This window comes from Aphelocoma coerulescens, chromosome 3, assembly GCF_041296385.1.
Source record: "Aphelocoma coerulescens isolate FSJ_1873_10779 chromosome 3, UR_Acoe_1.0, whole genome shotgun sequence".
Taxonomy (NCBI): domain Eukaryota; kingdom Metazoa; phylum Chordata; class Aves; order Passeriformes; family Corvidae; genus Aphelocoma; species Aphelocoma coerulescens.
Window position 1 is genome coordinate 11,059,991 of NC_091016.1, and position 23,558 is coordinate 11,083,548.

The window sequence follows — 23,558 nt, forward strand, 5'->3', positions numbered from 1 at the left end:
TGAACGAGCCCTTGCTGGTCTTGGGCAATTTGGTGCACTGCACACGCAAGCCCAGTGCTCTGCAGCTAAATTGTTTGCCTTAAGTGGTCTGGACTGAAGAGAAGGCCAGCGATGGCAGTGAACTTTGCTGCTTTTCCGCGTGCATGCTGCACCCACCAACGGTGCACCGTGCACGGTTTCTTTGCTCAGCTCGAGCTACAGCGACACCCTTTCGGTTTCGCTGAGTCCACGCTGCCCATGCAGCTCTCACTCAGCGAAGTGCGCCAGGGGAGAAGCACTTGCTGGAGAAGTCTTTCAATGTGCAAGGCTTTGAAGGCAGCACCCCAATCGGGACATGAGGAGGGCTGATGAAGAACGTGGTTCTTTCTTGGCAACTTTCTCCTGTGCGAGATGTCTACCGAAGCTCTTTGCTCCTTGCGAGACGGCAGCGTGCGCCGGAGTACACTCGAGCCGAGGAGCGGGCAGACAGCATCGCCATCTGACGGGCGCTTTGCAGCTTGCCGCAGAAAGCGCTGCACTGCCGAGCACAGTGTTCCGGGCGAGAAGCAGAAGACCGTCCGCCTCCGGGGGAACGAAGGTACGGCGTGCTCGAAAAGGCGAAGAACGAAGCCGCGGAGCGCCGGGCTCGCGTGCTCGTTGTACGGGCTGCAAGACGAGCGTGGCTGCCACTCTCCTGCCTGCTGAATTGACGTTATAGCCTTGGGAAGGAGGAAGTTCCACGGCACTTACCTGTGCTGCTGCTGCCTATTCCTCTTGTAGCTCTCTGTGGAAGCATTTGCGCTTCCCTTCAGTCTCCGTCTTTCCGAGAACACGATGGTAGTAGCATGCAGCGGAGGAGGGAAGAACAGAGCGCACCGGTGAGTCTGGTGCCGCTTACGTGCGGAAGGCGAAGGTGCAGCCCAGCCCTGGCTTCTACTTCTCGGGCCGTTCTCCAGGAAAGCAGCTGCTGGAGGCTGCCAAGGGAGCTGCGAGAGTGAAAGCAAGGTGGGCGTCTGTCTTAGAAGAAAGGCACAGAGCCACAGTGTCATTTGCGATTTCCGAAGGCTGGTTGGAGAGGCGTGCTTTAGGAAAGCCTTCTGCTTTGACGCCTGCTCCTGGCTGAGCTCTAGTTGCAGGGACTCTGCAAGGCTGAACAACTAGGAAAGTGCCTATGTCCACGCTGTGGGATGAAGCACTATAGCTGCGGCTTCCTTTCTGGAGCAAGCAAGAATGCTCTCAGCCGACTCTGCTTGTGAACGAGCCCTTGCTGGTCTTGGGCAATTTGGTGCACTGCACACGCAAGCCCAGTGCTCTGCAGCTAAATTGTTTGCCTTAAGTGGTCTGGACTGAAGAGAAGGCCAGCGATGGCAGTGAACTTTGCTGCTTTTCCGCGTGCATGCTGCACCCACCAACGGTGCACCGTGCACGGTTTCTTTGCTCAGCTCGAGCTACAGCGACAGCCTTTCGGTTTCGCTGAGTCCACGCTGCCCATGCAGCTCTCACTCAGCGAAGTGCGCCAGGGGAGAAGCACTTGCTGGAGAAGTCTTTCAATGTGCAAGGCTTTGAAGGCAGCACCCCAATCGGGACATGAGGAGGGCTGATGAAGAACGTGGTTCTTTCTTGGCAACTTTCTCCTGTGCGAGATGTCTACCGAAGCTCTTTGCTCCTTGCGAGACGGCAGCGTGCGCCGGAGTACACTCGAGCCGAGGAGCGGGCAGACAGCATCGCCATCTGACGGGCGCTTTGCAGCTTGCCGCAGAAAGCGCTGCACTGCCGAGCACAGTGCTCCGGGCGAGAAGCAGAAGACCGTCCGCCTCCGGGGGAACGAAGGTACGGCGTGCTCGAAAAGGCGAAGAACGAAGCCGCGGAGCGCCGGGCTCGCGTGCTCGTTGTACGGGCTGCAAGACGAGCGTGGCTGCCACTCTCCTGCCTGCTGAATTGACGTTATAGCCTTGGGAAGGAGGAAGTTCCACGGCACTTACCTGTGCTGCTGCTGCCTATTCCTCTTGTAGCTCTCTGTGGAAGCATTTGCGCTTCCCTTCAGTCTCCGTCTTTCCGAGAACACGATGGTAGTAGCATGCAGCGGAGGAGGGAAGAACAGAGCGCACCGGTGAGTCTGGTGCCGCTTACGTGCGGAAGGCGAAGGTGCAGCCCAGCCCTGGCTTCTACTTCTCGGGCCGTTCTCCAGGAAAGCAGCTGCTGGAGGCTGCCAAGGGAGCTGCGAGAGTGAAAGCAAGGTGGGCGTCTGTCTTAGAAGAAAGGCACAGAGCCACAGTGTCATTTGCGATTTCCGAAGGCTGGTTGGAGAGGCGTGCTTTAGGAAAGCCTTCTGCTTTGACGCCTGCTCCTGGCTGAGCTCTAGTTGCAGGGACTCTGCAAGGCTGAACAACTAGGAAAGTGCCTATGTCCACGCTGTGGGATGAAGCACTATAGCTGCGGCTTCCTTTCTGGAGCAAGCAAGAATGCTCTCAGCCGACTCTGCTTGTGAACGAGCCCTTGCTGGTCTTGGGCAATTTGGTGCACTGCACACGCAAGCCCAGTGCTCTGCAGCTAAATTGTTTGCCTTAAGTGGTCTGGACTGAAGAGAAGGCCAGCGATGGCAGTGAACTTTGCTGCTTTTCCGCGTGCATGCTGCACCCACCAACGGTGCACCGTGCACGGTTTCTTTGCTCAGCTCGAGCTACAGCGACAGCCTTTCGGTTTCGCTGAGTCCACGCTGCCCATGCAGCTCTCACTCAGCGAAGTGCGCCAGGGGAGAAGCACTTGCTGGAGAAGTCTTTCAATGTGCAAGGCTTTGAAGGCAGCACCCCAATCGGGACATGAGGAGGGCTGATGAAGAACGTGGTTCTTTCTTGGCAACTTTCTCCTGTGCGAGATGTCTACCGAAGCTCTTTGCTCCTTGCGAGACGGCAGCGTGCGCCGGAGTACACTCGAGCCGAGGAGCGGGCAGACAGCATCGCCATCTGACGGGCGCTTTGCAGCTTGCCGCAGAAAGCGCTGCACTGCCGAGCACAGTGTTCCGGGCGAGAAGCAGAAGACCGTCCGCCTCCGGGGGAACGAAGGTACGGCGTGCTCGAAAAGGCGAAGAACGAAGCCGCGGAGCGCCGGGCTCGCGTGCTCGTTGTACGGGCTGCAAGACGAGCGTGGCTGCCACTCTCCTGCCTGCTGAATTGACGTTATAGCCTTGGGAAGGAGGAAGTTCCACGGCACTTACCTGTGCTGCTGCTGCCTATTCCTCTTGTAGCTCTCTGTGGAAGCATTTGCGCTTCCCTTCAGTCTCCGTCTTTCCGAGAACACGATGGTAGTAGCATGCAGCGGAGGAGGGAAGAACAGAGCGCACCGGTGAGTCTGGTGCCGCTTACGTGCGGAAGGCGAAGGTGCAGCCCAGCCCTGGCTTCTACTTCTCGGGCCGTTCTCCAGGAAAGCAGCTGCTGGAGGCTGCCAAGGGAGCTGCGAGAGTGAAAGCAAGGTGGGCGTCTGTCTTAGAAGAAAGGCACAGAGCCACAGTGTCATTTGCGATTTCCGAAGGCTGGTTGGAGAGGCGTGCTTTAGGAAAGCCTTCTGCTTTGACGCCTGCTCCTGGCTGAGCTCTAGTTGCAGGGACTCTGCAAGGCTGAACAACTAGGAAAGTGCCTATGTCCACGCTGTGGGATGAAGCACTATAGCTGCGGCTTCCTTTCTGGAGCAAGCAAGAATGCTCTCAGCCGACTCTGCTTGTGAACGAGCCCTTGCTGGTCTTGGGCAATTTGGTGCACTGCACACGCAAGCCCAGTGCTCTGCAGCTAAATTGTTTGCCTTAAGTGGTCTGGACTGAAGAGAAGGCCAGCGATGGCAGTGAACTTTGCTGCTTTTCCGCGTGCATGCTGCACCCACCAACGGTGCACCGTGCACGGTTTCTTTGCTCAGCTCGAGCTACAGCGACAGCCTTTCGGTTTCGCTGAGTCCACGCTGCCCATGCAGCTCTCACTCAGCGAAGTGCGCCAGGGGAGAAGCACTTGCTGGAGAAGTCTTTCAATGTGCAAGGCTTTGAAGGCAGCACCCCAATCGGGACATGAGGAGGGCTGATGAAGAACGTGGTTTTTTCTGGGCAACTTTCTCCTGTGCGAGATGTCTACCGAAGCTCTTTGCTCCTTGCGAGACGGCAGCGTGCGCCGGAGTACACTCGAGCCGAGGAGCGGGCAGACAGCATCGCCATCTGACGGGCGCTTTGCAGCTTGCCGCAGAAAGCGCTGCACTGCCGAGCACAGTGCTCCGGGCGAGAAGCAGAAGACCGTCCGCCTCCGGGGGAACGAAGGTACGGCGTGCTCGAAAAGGCGAAGAACGAAGCCGCGGAGCGCCGGGCTCGCGTGCTCGTTGTACGGGCTGCAAGACGAGCGTGGCTGCCACTCTCCTGCCTGCTGAATTGACGTTATAGCCTTGGGAAGGAGGAAGTTCCACGGCACTTACCTGTGCTGCTGCTGCCTATTCCTCTTGTAGCTCTCTGTGGAAGCATTTGCGCTTCCCTTCAGTCTCCGTCTTTCCGAGAACACGATGGTAGTAGCATGCAGCGGAGGAGGGAAGAACAGAGCGCACCGGTGAGTCTGGTGCCGCTTACGTGCGGAAGGCGAAGGTGCAGCCCAGCCCTGGCTTCTACTTCTCGGGCCGTTCTCCAGGAAAGCAGCTGCTGGAGGCTGCCAAGGGAGCTGCGAGAGTGAAAGCAAGGTGGGCGTCTGTCTTAGAAGAAAGGCACAGAGCCACAGTGTCATTTGCGATTTCCGAAGGCTGGTTGGAGAGGCGTGCTTTAGGAAAGCCTTCTGCTTTGACGCCTGCTCCTGGCTGAGCTCTAGTTGCAGGGACTCTGCAAGGCTGAACAACTAGGAAAGTGCCTATGTCCACGCTGTGGGATGAAGCACTATAGCTGCGGCTTCCTTTCTGGAGCAAGCAAGAATGCTCTCAGCCGACTCTGCTTGTGAACGAGCCCTTGCTGGTCTTGGGCAATTTGGTGCACTGCACACGCAAGCCCAGTGCTCTGCAGCTAAATTGTTTGCCTTAAGTGGTCTGGACTGAAGAGAAGGCCAGCGATGGCAGTGAACTTTGCTGCTTTTCCGCGTGCATGCTGCACCCACCAACGGTGCACCGTGCACGGTTTCTTTGCTCAGCTCGAGCTACAGCGACAGCCTTTCGGTTTCGCTGAGTCCACGCTGCCCATGCAGCTCTCACTCAGCGAAGTGCGCCAGGGGAGAAGCACTTGCTGGAGAAGTCTTTCAATGTGCAAGGCTTTGAAGGCAGCACCCCAATCGGGACATGAGGAGGGCTGATGAAGAACGTGGTTCTTTCTTGGCAACTTTCTCCTGTGCGAGATGTCTACCGAAGCTCTTTGCTCCTTGCGAGACGGCAGCGTGCGCCGGAGTACACTCGAGCCGAGGAGCGGGCAGACAGCATCGCCATCTGACGGGCGCTTTGCAGCTTGCCGCAGAAAGCGCTGCACTGCCGAGCACAGTGTTCCGGGCGAGAAGCAGAAGACCGTCCGCCTCCGGGGGAACGAAGGTACGGCGTGCTCGAAAAGGCGAAGAACGAAGCCGCGGAGCGCCGGGCTCGCGTGCTCGTTGTACGGGCTGCAAGACGAGCGTGGCTGCCACTCTCCTGCCTGCTGAATTGACGTTATAGCCTTGGGAAGGAGGAAGTTCCACGGCACTTACCTGTGCTGCTGCTGCCTATTCCTCTTGTAGCTCTCTGTGGAAGCATTTGCGCTTCCCTTCAGTCTCCGTCTTTCCGAGAACACGATGGTAGTAGCATGCAGCGGAGGAGGGAAGAACAGAGCGCACCGGTGAGTCTGGTGCCGCTTACGTGCGGAAGGCGAAGGTGCAGCCCAGCCCTGGCTTCTACTTCTCGGGCCGTTCTCCAGGAAAGCAGCTGCTGGAGGCTGCCAAGGGAGCTGCGAGAGTGAAAGCAAGGTGGGCGTCTGTCTTAGAAGAAAGGCACAGAGCCACAGTGTCATTTGCGATTTCCGAAGGCTGGTTGGAGAGGCGTGCTTTAGGAAAGCCTTCTGCTTTGACGCCTGCTCCTGGCTGAGCTCTAGTTGCAGGGACTCTGCAAGGCTGAACAACTAGGAAAGTGCCTATGTCCACGCTGTGGGATGAAGCACTATAGCTGCGGCTTCCTTTCTGGAGCAAGCAAGAATGCTCTCAGCCGACTCTGCTTGTGAACGAGCCCTTGCTGGTCTTGGGCAATTTGGTGCACTGCACACGCAAGCCCAGTGCTCTGCAGCTAAATTGTTTGCCTTAAGTGGTCTGGACTGAAGAGAAGGCCAGCGATGGCAGTGAACTTTGCTGCTTTTCCGCGTGCATGCTGCACCCACCAACGGTGCACCGTGCACGGTTTCTTTGCTCAGCTCGAGCTACAGCGACAGCCTTTCGGTTTCGCTGAGTCCACGCTGCCCATGCAGCTCTCACTCAGCGAAGTGCGCCAGGGGAGAAGCACTTGCTGGAGAAGTCTTTCAATGTGCAAGGCTTTGAAGGCAGCACCCCAATCGGGACATGAGGAGGGCTGATGAAGAACGTGGTTCTTTCTTGGCAACTTTCTCCTGTGCGAGATGTCTACCGAAGCTCTTTGCTCCTTGCGAGACGGCAGCGTGCGCCGGAGTACACTCGAGCCGAGGAGCGGGCAGACAGCATCGCCATCTGACGGGCGCTTTGCAGCTTGCCGCAGAAAGCGCTGCACTGCCGAGCACAGTGCTCCGGGCGAGAAGCAGAAGACCGTCCGCCTCCGGGGGAACGAAGGTACGGCGTGCTCGAAAAGGCGAAGAACGAAGCCGCGGAGCGCCGGGCTCGCGTGCTCGTTGTACGGGCTGCAAGACGAGCGTGGCTGCCACTCTCCTGCCTGCTGAATTGACGTTATAGCCTTGGGAAGGAGGAAGTTCCACGGCACTTACCTGTGCTGCTGCTGCCTATTCCTCTTGTAGCTCTCTGTGGAAGCATTTGCGCTTCCCTTCAGTCTCCGTCTTTCCGAGAACACGATGGTAGTAGCATGCAGCGGAGGAGGGAAGAACAGAGCGCACCGGTGAGTCTGGTGCCGCTTACGTGCGGAAGGCGAAGGTGCAGCCCAGCCCTGGCTTCTACTTCTCGGGCCGTTCTCCAGGAAAGCAGCTGCTGGAGGCTGCCAAGGGAGCTGCGAGAGTGAAAGCAAGGTGGGCGTCTGTCTTAGAAGAAAGGCACAGAGCCACAGTGTCATTTGCGATTTCCGAAGGCTGGTTGGAGAGGCGTGCTTTAGGAAAGCCTTCTGCTTTGACGCCTGCTCCTGGCTGAGCTCTAGTTGCAGGGACTCTGCAAGGCTGAACAACTAGGAAAGTGCCTATGTCCACGCTGTGGGATGAAGCACTATAGCTGCGGCTTCCTTTCTGGAGCAAGCAAGAATGCTCTCAGCCGACTCTGCTTGTGAACGAGCCCTTGCTGGTCTTGGGCAATTTGGTGCACTGCACACGCAAGCCCAGTGCTCTGCAGCTAAATTGTTTGCCTTAAGTGGTCTGGACTGAAGAGAAGGCCAGCGATGGCAGTGAACTTTGCTGCTTTTCCGCGTGCATGCTGCACCCACCAACGGTGCACCGTGCACGGTTTCTTTGCTCAGCTCGAGCTACAGCGACAGCCTTTCGGTTTCGCTGAGTCCACGCTGCCCATGCAGCTCTCACTCAGCGAAGTGCGCCAGGGGAGAAGCACTTGCTGGAGAAGTCTTTCAATGTGCAAGGCTTTGAAGGCAGCACCCCAATCGGGACATGAGGAGGGCTGATGAAGAACGTGGTTCTTTCTTGGCAACTTTCTCCTGTGCGAGATGTCTACCGAAGCTCTTTGCTCCTTGCGAGACGGCAGCGTGCGCCGGAGTACACTCGAGCCGAGGAGCGGGCAGACAGCATCGCCATCTGACGGGCGCTTTGCAGCTTGCCGCAGAAAGCGCTGCACTGCCGAGCACAGTGTTCCGGGCGAGAAGCAGAAGACCGTCCGCCTCCGGGGGAACGAAGGTACGGCGTGCTCGAAAAGGCGAAGAACGAAGCCGCGGAGCGCCGGGCTCGCGTGCTCGTTGTACGGGCTGCAAGACGAGCGTGGCTGCCACTCTCCTGCCTGCTGAATTGACGTTATAGCCTTGGGAAGGAGGAAGTTCCACGGCACTTACCTGTGCTGCTGCTGCCTATTCCTCTTGTAGCTCTCTGTGGAAGCATTTGCGCTTCCCTTCAGTCTCCGTCTTTCCGAGAACACGATGGTAGTAGCATGCAGCGGAGGAGGGAAGAACAGAGCGCACCGGTGAGTCTGGTGCCGCTTACGTGCGGAAGGCGAAGGTGCAGCCCAGCCCTGGCTTCTACTTCTCGGGCCGTTCTCCAGGAAAGCAGCTGCTGGAGGCTGCCAAGGGAGCTGCGAGAGTGAAAGCAAGGTGGGCGTCTGTCTTAGAAGAAAGGCACAGAGCCACAGTGTCATTTGCGATTTCCGAAGGCTGGTTGGAGAGGCGTGCTTTAGGAAAGCCTTCTGCTTTGACGCCTGCTCCTGGCTGAGCTCTAGTTGCAGGGACTCTGCAAGGCTGAACAACTAGGAAAGTGCCTATGTCCACGCTGTGGGATGAAGCACTATAGCTGCGGCTTCCTTTCTGGAGCAAGCAAGAATGCTCTCAGCCGACTCTGCTTGTGAACGAGCCCTTGCTGGTCTTGGGCAATTTGGTGCACTGCACACGCAAGCCCAGTGCTCTGCAGCTAAATTGTTTGCCTTAAGTGGTCTGGACTGAAGAGAAGGCCAGCGATGGCAGTGAACTTTGCTGCTTTTCCGCGTGCATGCTGCACCCACCAACGGTGCACCGTGCACGGTTTCTTTGCTCAGCTCGAGCTACAGCGACAGCCTTTCGGTTTCGCTGAGTCCACGCTGCCCATGCAGCTCTCACTCAGCGAAGTGCGCCAGGGGAGAAGCACTTGCTGGAGAAGTCTTTCAATGTGCAAGGCTTTGAAGGCAGCACCCCAATCGGGACATGAGGAGGGCTGATGAAGAACGTGGTTCTTTCTTGGCAACTTTCTCCTGTGCGAGATGTCTACCGAAGCTCTTTGCTCCTTGCGAGACGGCAGCGTGCGCCGGAGTACACTCGAGCCGAGGAGCGGGCAGACAGCATCGCCATCTGACGGGCGCTTTGCAGCTTGCCGCAGAAAGCGCTGCACTGCCGAGCACAGTGTTCCGGGCGAGAAGCAGAAGACCGTCCGCCTCCGGGGGAACGAAGGTACGGCGTGCTCGAAAAGGCGAAGAACGAAGCCGCGGAGCGCCGGGCTCGCGTGCTCGTTGTACGGGCTGCAAGACGAGCGTGGCTGCCACTCTCCTGCCTGCTGAATTGACGTTATAGCCTTGGGAAGGAGGAAGTTCCACGGCACTTACCTGTGCTGCTGCTGCCTATTCCTCTTGTAGCTCTCTGTGGAAGCATTTGCGCTTCCCTTCAGTCTCCGTCTTTCCGAGAACACGATGGTAGTAGCATGCAGCGGAGGAGGGAAGAACAGAGCGCACCGGTGAGTCTGGTGCCGCTTACGTGCGGAAGGCGAAGGTGCAGCCCAGCCCTGGCTTCTACTTCTCGGGCCGTTCTCCAGGAAAGCAGCTGCTGGAGGCTGCCAAGGGAGCTGCGAGAGTGAAAGCAAGGTGGGCGTCTGTCTTAGAAGAAAGGCACAGAGCCACAGTGTCATTTGCGATTTCCGAAGGCTGGTTGGAGAGGCGTGCTTTAGGAAAGCCTTCTGCTTTGACGCCTGCTCCTGGCTGAGCTCTAGTTGCAGGGACTCTGCAAGGCTGAACAACTAGGAAAGTGCCTATGTCCACGCTGTGGGATGAAGCACTATAGCTGCGGCTTCCTTTCTGGAGCAAGCAAGAATGCTCTCAGCCGACTCTGCTTGTGAACGAGCCCTTGCTGGTCTTGGGCAATTTGGTGCACTGCACACGCAAGCCCAGTGCTCTGCAGCTAAATTGTTTGCCTTAAGTGGTCTGGACTGAAGAGAAGGCCAGCGATGGCAGTGAACTTTGCTGCTTTTCCGCGTGCATGCTGCACCCACCAACGGTGCACCGTGCACGGTTTCTTTGCTCAGCTCGAGCTACAGCGACAGCCTTTCGGTTTCGCTGAGTCCACGCTGCCCATGCAGCTCTCACTCAGCGAAGTGCGCCAGGGGAGAAGCACTTGCTGGAGAAGTCTTTCAATGTGCAAGGCTTTGAAGGCAGCACCCCAATCGGGACATGAGGAGGGCTGATGAAGAACGTGGTTCTTTCTTGGCAACTTTCTCCTGTGCGAGATGTCTACCGAAGCTCTTTGCTCCTTGCGAGACGGCAGCGTGCGCCGGAGTACACTCGAGCCGAGGAGCGGGCAGACAGCATCGCCATCTGACGGGCGCTTTGCAGCTTGCCGCAGAAAGCGCTGCACTGCCGAGCACAGTGTTCCGGGCGAGAAGCAGAAGACCGTCCGCCTCCGGGGGAACGAAGGTACGGCGTGCTCGAAAAGGCGAAGAACGAAGCCGCGGAGCGCCGGGCTCGCGTGCTCGTTGTACGGGCTGCAAGACGAGCGTGGCTGCCACTCTCCTGCCTGCTGAATTGACGTTATAGCCTTGGGAAGGAGGAAGTTCCACGGCACTTACCTGTGCTGCTGCTGCCTATTCCTCTTGTAGCTCTCTGTGGAAGCATTTGCGCTTCCCTTCAGTCTCCGGCTTTCCGAGAACACGATGGTAGTAGCATGCAGCGGAGGAGGGAAGAACAGAGCGCACCGGTGAGTCTGGTGCCGCTTACGTGCGGAAGGCGAAGGTGCAGCCCAGCCCTGGCTTCTACTTCTCGGGCCGTTCTCCAGGAAAGCAGCTGCTGGAGGCTGCCAAGGGAGCTGCGAGAGTGAAAGCAAGGTGGGCGTCTGTCTTAGAAGAAAGGCACAGAGCCACAGTGTCATTTGCGATTTCCGAAGGCTGGTTGGAGAGGCGTGCTTTAGGAAAGCCTTCTGCTTTGACGCCTGCTCCTGGCTGAGCTCTAGTTGCAGGGACTCTGCAAGGCTGAACAACTAGGAAAGTGCCTATGTCCACGCTGTGGGATGAAGCACTATAGCTGCGGCTTCCTTTCTGGAGCAAGCAAGAATGCTCTCAGCCGACTCTGCTTGTGAACGAGCCCTTGCTGGTCTTGGGCAATTTGGTGCACTGCACACGCAAGCCCAGTGCTCTGCAGCTAAATTGTTTGCCTTAAGTGGTCTGGACTGAAGAGAAGGCCAGCGATGGCAGTGAACTTTGCTGCTTTTCCGCGTGCATGCTGCACCCACCAACGGTGCACCGTGCACGGTTTCTTTGCTCAGCTCGAGCTACAGCGACACCCTTTCGGTTTCGCTGAGTCCACGCTGCCCATGCAGCTCTCACTCAGCGAAGTGCGCCAGGGGAGAAGCACTTGCTGGAGAAGTCTTTCAATGTGCAAGGCTTTGAAGGCAGCACCCCAATCGGGACATGAGGAGGGCTGATGAAGAACGTGGTTCTTTCTTGGCAACTTTCTCCTGTGCGAGATGTCTACCGAAGCTCTTTGCTCCTTGCGAGACGGCAGCGTGCGCCGGAGTACACTCGAGCCGAGGAGCGGGCAGACAGCATCGCCATCTGACGGGCGCTTTGCAGCTTGCCGCAGAAAGCGCTGCACTGCCGAGCACAGTGTTCCGGGCGAGAAGCAGAAGACCGTCCGCCTCCGGGGGAACGAAGGTACGGCGTGCTCGAAAAGGCGAAGAACGAAGCCGCGGAGCGCCGGGCTCGCGTGCTCGTTGTACGGGCTGCAAGACGAGCGTGGCTGCCACTCTCCTGCCTGCTGAATTGACGTTATAGCCTTGGGAAGGAGGAAGTTCCACGGCACTTACCTGTGCTGCTGCTGCCTATTCCTCTTGTAGCTCTCTGTGGAAGCATTTGCGCTTCCCTTCAGTCTCCGTCTTTCCGAGAACACGATGGTAGTAGCATGCAGCGGAGGAGGGAAGAACAGAGCGCACCGGTGAGTCTGGTGCCGCTTACGTGCGGAAGGCGAAGGTGCAGCCCAGCCCTGGCTTCTACTTCTCGGGCCGTTCTCCAGGAAAGCAGCTGCTGGAGGCTGCCAAGGGAGCTGCGAGAGTGAAAGCAAGGTGGGCGTCTGTCTTAGAAGAAAGGCACAGAGCCACAGTGTCATTTGCGATTTCCGAAGGCTGGTTGGAGAGGCGTGCTTTAGGAAAGCCTTCTGCTTTGACGCCTGCTCCTGGCTGAGCTCTAGTTGCAGGGACTCTGCAAGGCTGAACAACTAGGAAAGTGCCTATGTCCACGCTGTGGGATGAAGCACTATAGCTGCGGCTTCCTTTCTGGAGCAAGCAAGAATGCTCTCAGCCGACTCTGCTTGTGAACGAGCCCTTGGTGGTCTTGGGCAATTTGGTGCACTGCACACGCAAGCCCAGTGCTCTGCAGCTAAATTGTTTGCCTTAAGTGGTCTGGACTGAAGAGAAGGCCAGCGATGGCAGTGAACTTTGCTGCTTTTCCGCGTGCATGCTGCACCCACCAACGGTGCACCGTGCACGGTTTCTTTGCTCAGCTCGAGCTACAGCGACAGCCTTTCGGTTTCGCTGAGTCCACGCTGCCCATGCAGCTCTCACTCAGCGAAGTGCGCCAGGGGAGAAGCACTTGCTGGAGAAGTCTTTCAATGTGCAAGGCTTTGAAGGCAGCACCCCAATCGGGACATGAGGAGGGCTGATGAAGAACGTGGTTTTTTCTGGGCAACTTTCTCCTGTGCGAGATGTCTACCGAAGCTCTTTGCTCCTTGCGAGACGGCAGCGTGCGCCGGAGTACACTCGAGCCGAGGAGCGGGCAGACAGCATCGCCATCTGACGGGCGCTTTGCAGCTTGCCGCAGAAAGCGCTGCACTGCCGAGCACAGTGTTCCGGGCGAGAAGCAGAAGACCGTCCGCCTCCGGGGGAACGAAGGTACGGCGTGCTCGAAAAGGCGAAGAACGAAGCCGCGGAGCGCCGGGCTCGCGTGCTCGTTGTACGGGCTGCAAGACGAGCGTGGCTGCCACTCTCCTGCCTGCTGAATTGACGTTATAGCCTTGGGAAGGAGGAAGTTCCACGGCACTTACCTGTGCTGCTGCTGCCTATTCCTCTTGTAGCTCTCTGTGGAAGCATTTGCGCTTCCCTTCAGTCTCCGTCTTTCCGAGAACACGATGGTAGTAGCATGCAGCGGAGGAGGGAAGAACAGAGCGCACCGGTGAGTCTGGTGCCGCTTACGTGCGGAAGGCGAAGGTGCAGCCCAGCCCTGGCTTCTACTTCTCGGGCCGTTCTCCAGGAAAGCAGCTGCTGGAGGCTGCCAAGGGAGCTGCGAGAGTGAAAGCAAGGTGGGCGTCTGTCTTAGAAGAAAGGCACAGAGCCACAGTGTCATTTGCGATTTCCGAAGGCTGGTTGGAGAGGCGTGCTTTAGGAAAGCCTTCTGCTTTGACGCCTGCTCCTGGCTGAGCTCTAGTTGCAGGGACTCTGCAAGGCTGAACAACTAGGAAAGTGCCTATGTCCACGCTGTGGGATGAAGCACTATAGCTGCGGCTTCCTTTCTGGAGCAAGCAAGAATGCTCTCAGCCGACTCTGCTTGTGAACGAGCCCTTGCTGGTCTTGGGCAATTTGGTGCACTGCACACGCAAGCCCAGTGCTCTGCAGCTAAATTGTTTGCCTTAAGTGGTCTGGACTGAAGAGAAGGCCAGCGATGGCAGTGAACTTTGCTGCTTTTCCGCGTGCATGCTGCACCCACCAACGGTGCACCGTGCACGGTTTCTTTGCTCAGCTCGAGCTACAGCGACACCCTTTCGGTTTCGCTGAGTCCACGCTGCCCATGCAGCTCTCACTCAGCGAAGTGCGCCAGGGGAGAAGCACTTGCTGGAGAAGTCTTTCAATGTGCAAGGCTTTGAAGGCAGCACCCCAATCGGGACATGAGGAGGGCTGATGAAGAACGTGGTTCTTTCTTGGCAACTTTCTCCTGTGCGAGATGTCTACCGAAGCTCTTTGCTCCTTGCGAGACGGCAGCGTGCGCCGGAGTACACTCGAGCCGAGGAGCGGGCAGACAGCATCGCCATCTGACGGGCGCTTTGCAGCTTGCCGCAGAAAGCGCTGCACTGCCGAGCACAGTGTTCCGGGCGAGAAGCAGAAGACCGTCCGCCTCCGGGGGAACGAAGGTACGGCGTGCTCGAAAAGGCGAAGAACGAAGCCGCGGAGCGCCGGGCTCGCGTGCTCGTTGTACGGGCTGCAAGACGAGCGTGGCTGCCACTCTCCTGCCTGCTGAATTGACGTTATAGCCTTGGGAAGGAGGAAGTTCCACGGCACTTACCTGTGCTGCTGCTGCCTATTCCTCTTGTAGCTCTCTGTGGAAGCATTTGCGCTTCCCTTCAGTCTCCGTCTTTCCGAGAACACGATGGTAGTAGCATGCAGCGGAGGAGGGAAGAACAGAGCGCACCGGTGAGTCTGGTGCCGCTTACGTGCGGAAGGCGAAGGTGCAGCCCAGCCCTGGCTTCTACTTCTCGGGCCGTTCTCCAGGAAAGCAGCTGCTGGAGGCTGCCAAGGGAGCTGCGAGAGTGAAAGCAAGGTGGGCGTCTGTCTTAGAAGAAAGGCACAGAGCCACAGTGTCATTTGCGATTTCCGAAGGCTGGTTGGAGAGGCGTGCTTTAGGAAAGCCTTCTGCTTTGACGCCTGCTCCTGGCTGAGCTCTAGTTGCAGGGACTCTGCAAGGCTGAACAACTAGGAAAGTGCCTATGTCCACGCTGTGGGATGAAGCACTATAGCTGCGGCTTCCTTTCTGGAGCAAGCAAGAATGCTCTCAGCCGACTCTGCTTGTGAACGAGCCCTTGCTGGTCTTGGGCAATTTGGTGCACTGCACACGCAAGCCCAGTGCTCTGCAGCTAAATTGTTTGCCTTAAGTGGTCTGGACTGAAGAGAAGGCCAGCGATGGCAGTGAACTTTGCTGCTTTTCCGCGTGCATGCTGCACCCACCAACGGTGCACCGTGCACGGTTTCTTTGCTCAGCTCGAGCTACAGCGACAGCCTTTCGGTTTCGCTGAGTCCACGCTGCCCATGCAGCTCTCACTCAGCGAAGTGCGCCAGGGGAGAAGCACTTGCTGGAGAAGTCTTTCAATGTGCAAGGCTTTGAAGGCAGCACCCCAATCGGGACATGAGGAGGGCTGATGAAGAACGTGGTTCTTTCTTGGCAACTTTCTCCTGTGCGAGATGTCTACCGAAGCTCTTTGCTCCTTGCGAGACGGCAGCGTGCGCCGGAGTACACTCGAGCCGAGGAGCGGGCAGACAGCATCGCCATCTGACGGGCGCTTTGCAGCTTGCCGCAGAAAGCGCTGCACTGCCGAGCACAGTGCTCCGGGCGAGAAGCAGAAGACCGTCCGCCTCCGGGGGAACGAAGGTACGGCGTGCTCGAAAAGGCGAAGAACGAAGCCGCGGAGCGCCGGGCTCGCGTGCTCGTTGTACGGGCTGCAAGACGAGCGTGGCTGCCACTCTCCTGCCTGCTGAATTGACGTTATAGCCTTGGGAAGGAGGAAGTTCCACGGCACTTACCTGTGCTGCTGCTGCCTATTCCTCTTGTAGCTCTCTGTGGAAGCATTTGCGCTTCCCTTCAGTCTCCGTCTTTCCGAGAACACGATGGTAGTAGCATGCAGCGGAGGAGGGAAGAACAGAGCGCACCGGTGAGTCTGGTGCCGCTTACGTGCGGAAGGCGAAGGTGCAGCCCAGCCCTGGCTTCTACTTCTCGGGCCGTTCTCCAGGAAAGCAGCTGCTGGAGGCTGCCAAGGGAGCTGCGAGAGTGAAAGCAAGGTGGGCGTCTGTCTTAGAAGAAAGGCACAGAGCCACAGTGTCATTTGCGATTTCCGAAGGCTGGTTGGAGAGGCGTGCTTTAGGAAAGCCTTCTGCTTTGACGCATGCTCCTGGCTGAGCTCTAGTTGCAGGGACTCTGCAAGGCTGAACAACTAGGAAAGTGCCTATGTCCACGCTGTGGGATGAAGCACTATAGCTGCGGCTTCCTTTCTGGAGCAAGCAAGAATGCTCTCAGCCGACTCTGCTTGTGAACGAGCCCTTGCTGGTCTTGGGCAATTTGGTGCACTGCACACGCAAGCCCAGTGCTCTGCAGCTAAATTGTTTGCCTTAAGTGGTCTGGACTGAAGAGAAGGCCAGCGATGGCAGTGAACTTTGCTGCTTTTCCGCGTGCATGCTGCACCCACCAACGGTGCACCGTGCACGGTTTCTTTGCTCAGCTCGAGCTACAGCGACAGCCTTTCGGTTTCGCTGAGTCCACGCTGCCCATGCAGCTCTCACTCAGCGAAGTGCGCCAGGGGAGAAGCACTTGCTGGAGAAGTCTTTCAATGTGCAAGGCTTTGAAGGCAGCACCCCAATCGGGACGTGAGGAGGGCTGATGAAGAACGTGGTTCTTTCTTGGCAACTTTCTCCTGTGCGAGATGTCTACCGAAGCTCTTTGCTCCTTGCGAGACGGCAGCGTGCGCCGGAGTACACTCGAGCCGAGGAGCGGGCAGACAGCATCGCCATCTGACGGGCGCTTTGCAGCTTGCCGCAGAAAGCGCTGCACTGCCGAGCACAGTGTTCCGGGCGAGAAGCAGAAGACCGTCCGCCTCCGGGGGAACGAAGGTACGGCGTGCTCGAAAAGGCGAAGAACGAAGCCGCGGAGCGCCGGGCTCGCGTGCTCGTTGTACGGGCTGCAAGACGAGCGTGGCTGCCACTCTCCTGCCTGCTGAATTGACGTTATAGCCTTGGGAAGGAGGAAGTTCCACGGCACTTACCTGTGCTGCTGCTGCCTATTCCTCTTGTAGCTCTCTGTGGAAGCATTTGCGCTTCCCTTCAGTCTCCGTCTTTCCGAGAACACGATGGTAGTAGCATGCAGCGGAGGAGGGAAGAACAGAGCGCACCGGTGAGTCTGGTGCCGCTTACGTGCGGAAGGCGAAGGTGCAGCCCAGCCCTGGCTTCTACTTCTCGGGCCGTTCTCCAGGAAAGCAGCTGCTGGAGGCTGCCAAGGGAGCTGCGAGAGTGAAAGCAAGGTGGGCGTCTGTCTTAGAAGAAAGGCACAGAGCCACAGTGTCATTTGCGATTTCCGAAGGCTGGTTGGAGAGGCGTGCTTTAGGAAAGCCTTCTGCTTTGACGCCTGCTCCTGGCTGAGCTCTAGTTGCAGGGACTCTGCAAGGCTGAACAACTAGGAAAGTGCCTATGTCCACGCTGTGGGATGAAGCACTATAGCTGCGGCTTCCTTTCTGGAGCAAGCAAGAATGCTCTCAGCCGACTCTGCTTGTGAACGAGCCCTTGCTGGTCTTGGGCAATTTGGTGCACTGCACACGCAAGCCCAGTGCTCTGCAGCTAAATTGTTTGCCTTAAGTGGTCTGGACTGAAGAGAAGGCCAGCGATGGCAGTGAACTTTGCTGCTTTTCCGCGTGCATGCTGCACCCACCAACGGTGCACCGTGCACGGTTTCTTTGCTCAGCTCGAGCTACAGCGACAGCCTTTCGGTTTCGCTGAGTCCACGCTGCCCATGCAGCTCTCACTCAGCGAAGTGCGCCAGGGGAGAAGCACTTGCTGGAGAAGTCTTTCAATGTGCAAGGCTTTGAAGGCAGCACCCCAATCGGGACATGAGGAGGGCTGATGAAGAACGTGGTTCTTTCTTGGCAACTTTCTCCTGTGCGAGATGTCTACCGAAGCTCTTTGCTCCTTGCGAGACGGCAGCGTGCGCCGGAGTACACTCGAGCCGAGGAGCGGGCAGACAGCATCGCCATCTGACGGGCGCTTTGCAGCTTGCCGCAGAAAGCGCTGCACTGCCGAGCACAGTGTTCCGGGCGAGAAGCAGAAGACCGTCCGCCTCCGGGGGAACGAAGGTACGGCGTGCTCGAAAAGGCGAAGAACGAAGCCGCGGAGCGCCGGGCTCGCGTGCTCGTTGTACGGGCTGCAAGACGAGCGTGGCTGCCACTCTCCTGCCTGCTGAATTGACGTTATAGCCTTGGGAAGGAGGAAGTTCCACGGCACTTACCTGTGCTGCTGCTGCCTATTCCTCTTGTAGCTCTCTGTGGAAGCATTTGCGCTTCCCTTCAGTCTCCGTCTTTCCGAGAACACGATGGTAGTAGCATGCAGCGGAGGAGGGAAGAACAGAGCGCACCGGTGAGTCTGGTGCCGCTTACGTGCGGAAGGCGAAGGTGCAGCCCAGCCCTGGCTTCTACTTCTCGGGCCGTTCTCCAGGAAAGCAGCTGCTGGAGGCTGCCAAGGGAGCTGCGAGAGTGAAAGCAAGGTGGGCGTCTGTCTTAGAAGAAAGGCACAGAGCCACAGTGTCATTTGCGATTTCCGAAGGCTGGTTGGAGAGGCGTGCTTTAGGAAAGCCTTCTGCTTTGACGCCTGCTCCTGGCTGAGCTCTAGTTGCAGGGACTCTGCAAGGCTGAACAACTAGGAAAGTGCCTATGTCCACGCTGTGGGATGAAGCACTATAGCTGCGGCTTCCTTTCTGGAGCAAGCAAGAATGCTCTCAGCCGACTCTGCTTGTGAACGAGCCCTTGCTGGTCTTGGGCAATTTGGTGCACTGCACACGCAAGCCCAGTGCTCTGCAGCTAAATTGTTTGCCTTAAGTGGTCTGGACTGAAGAGAAGGCCAGCGATGGCAGTGAACTTTGCTGCTTTTCCGCGTGCATGCTGCACCCACCAACGGTGCACCGTGCACGGTTTCTTTGCTCAGCTCGAGCTACAGCGACAGCCTTTCGGTTTCGCTGAGTCCACGCTGCCCATGCAGCTCTCACTCAGCGAAGTGCGCCAGGGGAGAAGCACTTGCTGGAGAAGTCTTTCAATGTGCAAGGCTTTGAAGGCAGCACCCCAATCGGGACATGAGGAGGGCTGATGAAGAACGTGGTTCTTTCTTGGCAACTTTCTCCTGTGCGAGATGTCTACCGAAGCTCTTTGCTCCTTGCCAGACTGCAGTGTGCACCAGAGTACACTCTGGCCGAGAAGGAGAAGGCAGACAGCACCACCATCTGACGGGCCCTATGCAGGTTATGACAGAAAGCAGACTGCCCCTGGAAGGCACTGGCAGCTACGAGTTCCCCAAGTGTCAGGGGCAAATGCTGGGCGAGCTCGTCATCCTGGCACGGTTCTCTGTGCGAGAGCGACTTCTCAGCGGTCCTTCTCGTGGCCCCGATTGCGCTGCTGTGTTTTCAAAGTCCTGCACACTGAAAGACTCATCCAGCAAGTGCTTCTCCCCTTCAAGTTTCGCTGAGCGAGAGCTACCATGGGTAGTGTGGACGCCGCGAAACCGAAGGGGTCTCCCGCTAGCTCGAGCTGCGGAAAAACCGTGCACAGCACACTGACAAGCGGCAAAGCACAATGGCCTCGCTCGGCTTCTCTTCTGCCCAGACAACGAAAGGCGAAGAACGAAGCCTCAGAGCACCGGGCTTGTGCGTGCAGCATTGCAGAAAGCGCAGAGACGCCTATCGGGAATTTCGGTCCTTGCGAGAGAGTCTTGTGTGCTTCGTGGTGCTTCGAGCCGAGAAAGACCGGGCAGACAGCACCGCCACAGAGGGGGCGCTTTTGCACCTTGTAAAAGGCAAGAGGACTGCTCCTGGAAGGTGGTGCGAATCCCTGTTGCCACTAGTGTCAGGAGCAAAGTGCTTGCAAGCTTATTGTCCTGGCACAGCTCTCTGCGGGAGACGTAGCCGAGAAGCTTTCCGCTTAGCTTGGGATCGCAAGAGGGACAGATTGTGCTGCTACGTAGCGCTGGGAAGGAGAGGTGCAGGGCCCAGGCGTGTTTGGGCAGAAGCAGTGCACTGGAGCGCTTGGCTGCCGACACAGCGTTCCGTGCGAGAAGCAGACCGCTGTTCGCCTCCGGGAGAATGAAGGTACGGCGTGCTCGAAAAGGCGAAGGACGAAGCCGCAGAGCACCGGGCTGGTGTGCGCGTCGTATGGGCTTGCAAGACGAAGGGTGGCTGCTGCACTCCTGCCTGCTGAATTGACGTTCTAGCATTCGGAAGGAGGACGCTCAAGGGCACTTGCTTGTGCCGCTGCCTCTTCCTCTTCCAGCTCTAGGTGGAAGTGATTGTGCTTCTTCTCAAGATTCTTGTGGAAACTCTTTTGTTGAACTTTGGAGTGCAAAATCCTGGGAATTGAATGTTACATTCCATCTAGAACGAAAGTTTTATTCCTCAGTTTTTGTCAGGAACAGCTAGAATGGAAAACACATCTTGGCTTTTTGCATTCCCTTCAGAGAATATTAACACTACGCAAATCGATGCCACGATCTATTCTGTCACCTAAATTTACTGTTTCAATCATGCACTCATAGGCTGCTCGTCTGAAATTTTCTGTCCAGATTCATTTGACCTCACGCATCTTCTGTTTTGCAGTACCAACAAGTCTTGCTACAGAAAGACATGCTAGATCAGCAGCAGTGTTTAGGTAGGCCTTTGGTACGGCAGTATCTGAACAGCACGCAACTCATACCTCAGCAATTCTCCCTGTGGCTCTGCTATGCGTGCTCTCGCATTTTTTCTCTCTCACTGAGCCTAAACTGTAGAACAAAAACATCCAGGAACTGCTGCCATGGGAATGCACAAAGACCAAAATCCCAGAGGTGGCCTGTACATTTCCTTTGCAGCCCCTGAACCATATCAAACGCACTGCTGGTCTGTACTTTTCTTTCCAGTGACACATCACATTCAGTCGAGCGGATACTGCAGACAAACCGAATCACTTCCAGCTAGCGAGCTCCAATACGAAAATGTGGCCGCACAGGAAGCTTTCACTGGCCTTGCATGGTACAGTTGCAAACTTGCACTATGACTGCAGTCAAATGGTACTCAGGGCTTTTACATTGCGTCTGTACACTGCACACACCCGACGGTGTTCTGTGCCTTCACTGTCAGTTTGGCTACCATCAAGTACTTTCATGTTCCCAAGGTGCCTATTTGGCACAAAGAAAAAGATACCAGCCTTGCTGGACTGCGACTTCTTCTGCCAGTCTTTCACGTACACACTTCTCACTGGGGCTATGCACCTTTCTTCTAAGCTGTGTGGAAAGTCACATTCTTTACACTCACAGATGCCAGTTTCCATCCTTAAAAGAGCCCGCAGCTCTGCCCATGCAAGCAGTCTGAGAACCGAAGCCCGCTGGCAGCATTCAGCTTTGTCTCTTTTTCAGAGCGTGTACTGCACACAGCACAGTATGCTGTGGGGGGTTTTCCTCCGTTATAAGTACAGTCATACTCTTTCTGTTCCACTAAGTCCACATCATCCATCTACCTCTCGCTCAGGGAAAGGCAGTAGGAGAGAGAAAAGCAGTTGCTGCATTGGTCTTTCCGAGTCCATGATTTTCAACAAACCGCCGCACTCTGGATGACAAGGGGGTGCAATGGGAGGGTCTGCTGTTCTTGCTCAAGCTGGCACTTTCATGAGCTAATGTTTGTGTAGGATGTTCACAAGTTAGTATCTGGACTCTGCGAGAGTGCAAGACAGCGCTGGGGAGCTCACATTGCCCTCTGAGTGTGGTGCAAATAAGAGTTTGTACCTGGAAGGGGGAGATCAGTGAAATCTTTTTGTCCTGACACGGTTGATTTGAGAGCAGTGGTGTTTTCAACTTGGCTCTGCACTTTGGGTGGTTTATAGCTAGGTGAGGGGCCTTTCCTTCTTTTGCAAGTCCCCCCTGCCATGCTGGGGTTGTTCTTCTGAGTGCTGACAGCGCGCAGGTTAAAGTTAACTGCTCCTCATGGCGCCCAGCACCATTCATGTGGCAATAGTTTGTTCCTTTGCGGATCCTGGCTCTTCGAATGTCTTTTGATTTCGTCTGGAAGACACTTCCATGTGGAGACAGCAACAGGTTGCTGAATGGGCACCTTTTGTGACCAATATTTACACTTGATGAAATTAGTGCATCAGGATGGTGATAGGCAACCAATGACCACTCAATTAACACTTACAATATTACTAACTTAAGCGAAACGAGGTTTTGCAAATGGCAATCTCTCCTTTGTACTGATACAGCCCTAATTTAATTTTCTTCAATGCACCAGCCTCAAGCACGGTGCTCTGCATGATTGCAAGTAAGAATTGCAAGATTGCAAGTAGGAACATTTAGTTGGAAAGGAAAGCTGATGGCACAGGTTCACATGGCGCTGTTTCTATTCTTCAAAGTGAATGTGAAACCCACTCTAACTTATTATCCAAATAGGAGAGCACCAGGGAATGCTCATACTTTAAAGGTAGCAGGGAAAAGAGCTCAGAAGCTTGGCTCTTGCATTCCCTCTCTAACAGTTCAACAGCTCTAGCCCAGAGAACTGCCTACTAGGAAGAGCCATTAAATTCACATGCTCTTCTATGTGCACTTTCCTCCTCAGCTTTAAGTACCATCATAATCCTTCAGTCTCACAGAGTCAGGATGCAAACAGAATTTTATCAGGGGCTGCTAAAGTCAGCAGGATGCAAATTTGTTCAACAGCTTGGCTTTTTCATTCCTTCTCTAACAGTTCAACAGCTATAGCCCACAGAACTGCCCATGAGGAAAAGCCATTAATTCGCTGAGAACACCCTACATGCAGATCCAAAACTGCTTTCTTTGCCAAAGAGAGAAACTATGAGCCCATCTCAGAAGAACTGGGATCTCCTCCTCCAAAATAGAAAACATCCAGGAACTGCTCCCATCCAATGTGCCAGAACACTGTTACTGGACATTACCTGCCCTGGTGTCTAAATCAGCTGCACACCAAGGATGAGCATAGCTGCTTGTCTTGGCTTACTGCCAAGAGTTCAGAAGACCACCTTTCAGAAGTGGAAACGACATGCCAAAATTGACTTTTTCAGGAGACTGCCTTGAAAATAGGGCGTAGCAACTCCATACTTGTACAAATCAAGGCAGTGCTTCTACACCAAATATGCCAGGACAGAAAGTTGCTGCTGCCCTTTACCTCCACTAGGCAGCTTCTTATGTGCACCTGAAACACTGGGGCTAGGTGCTTTCCTTCCCATGGAAAAGCATTGTCATCCTCTCTGAGGAACTGGCGTGCTACCGCCAATATTGAATATATCTAAGAATTGCTCCTACACAAGAGGTGCCAGGAGAGAAATGTCTCAGTTGAGTTTACTTCCCCATGGGACCTTATCATCTGCTCCACCAACACTGGGATTCAGACCTTTGCATTCCAAGGAAAGGCATTATGAGTCACTTGGCCTTGCGTTGCCTTCAGTACCATTGCCTGGTTTTTCCTAGCCTACCCTTGCTTTGCCTTCCTTGGCTACGTCTCTCTTGCCTATGTCTCCCTTGCCCTGCCCTGCCTATGATTTCCTTGCTTTGCCCTGCCTTGCCTTTTCTTCCATGCAGGCAAGGCAATGCAGTCAAAGCAAGTTTAGGCAATTCTAGTCAAGTCAAGGGAAAGTTAGGGAAAGCAAAGCAAGAGCAGTGAGCAGGCAGCAAAGTAGGGCCAATGAGTGCGAGGCAAGAGAAGGCCCAGAAGTTGTAGTTCGGAAGGCAGGGCATAGGAAGGTAAGTCCAGTGATGCAGAGGGCAGGCAAAGACAAGAAAGGCTAGGCAAGGAAAGGCCAGGCAAGAAAGGGGTAGGCAAATAAAAACAGGGAATGCTTACACAA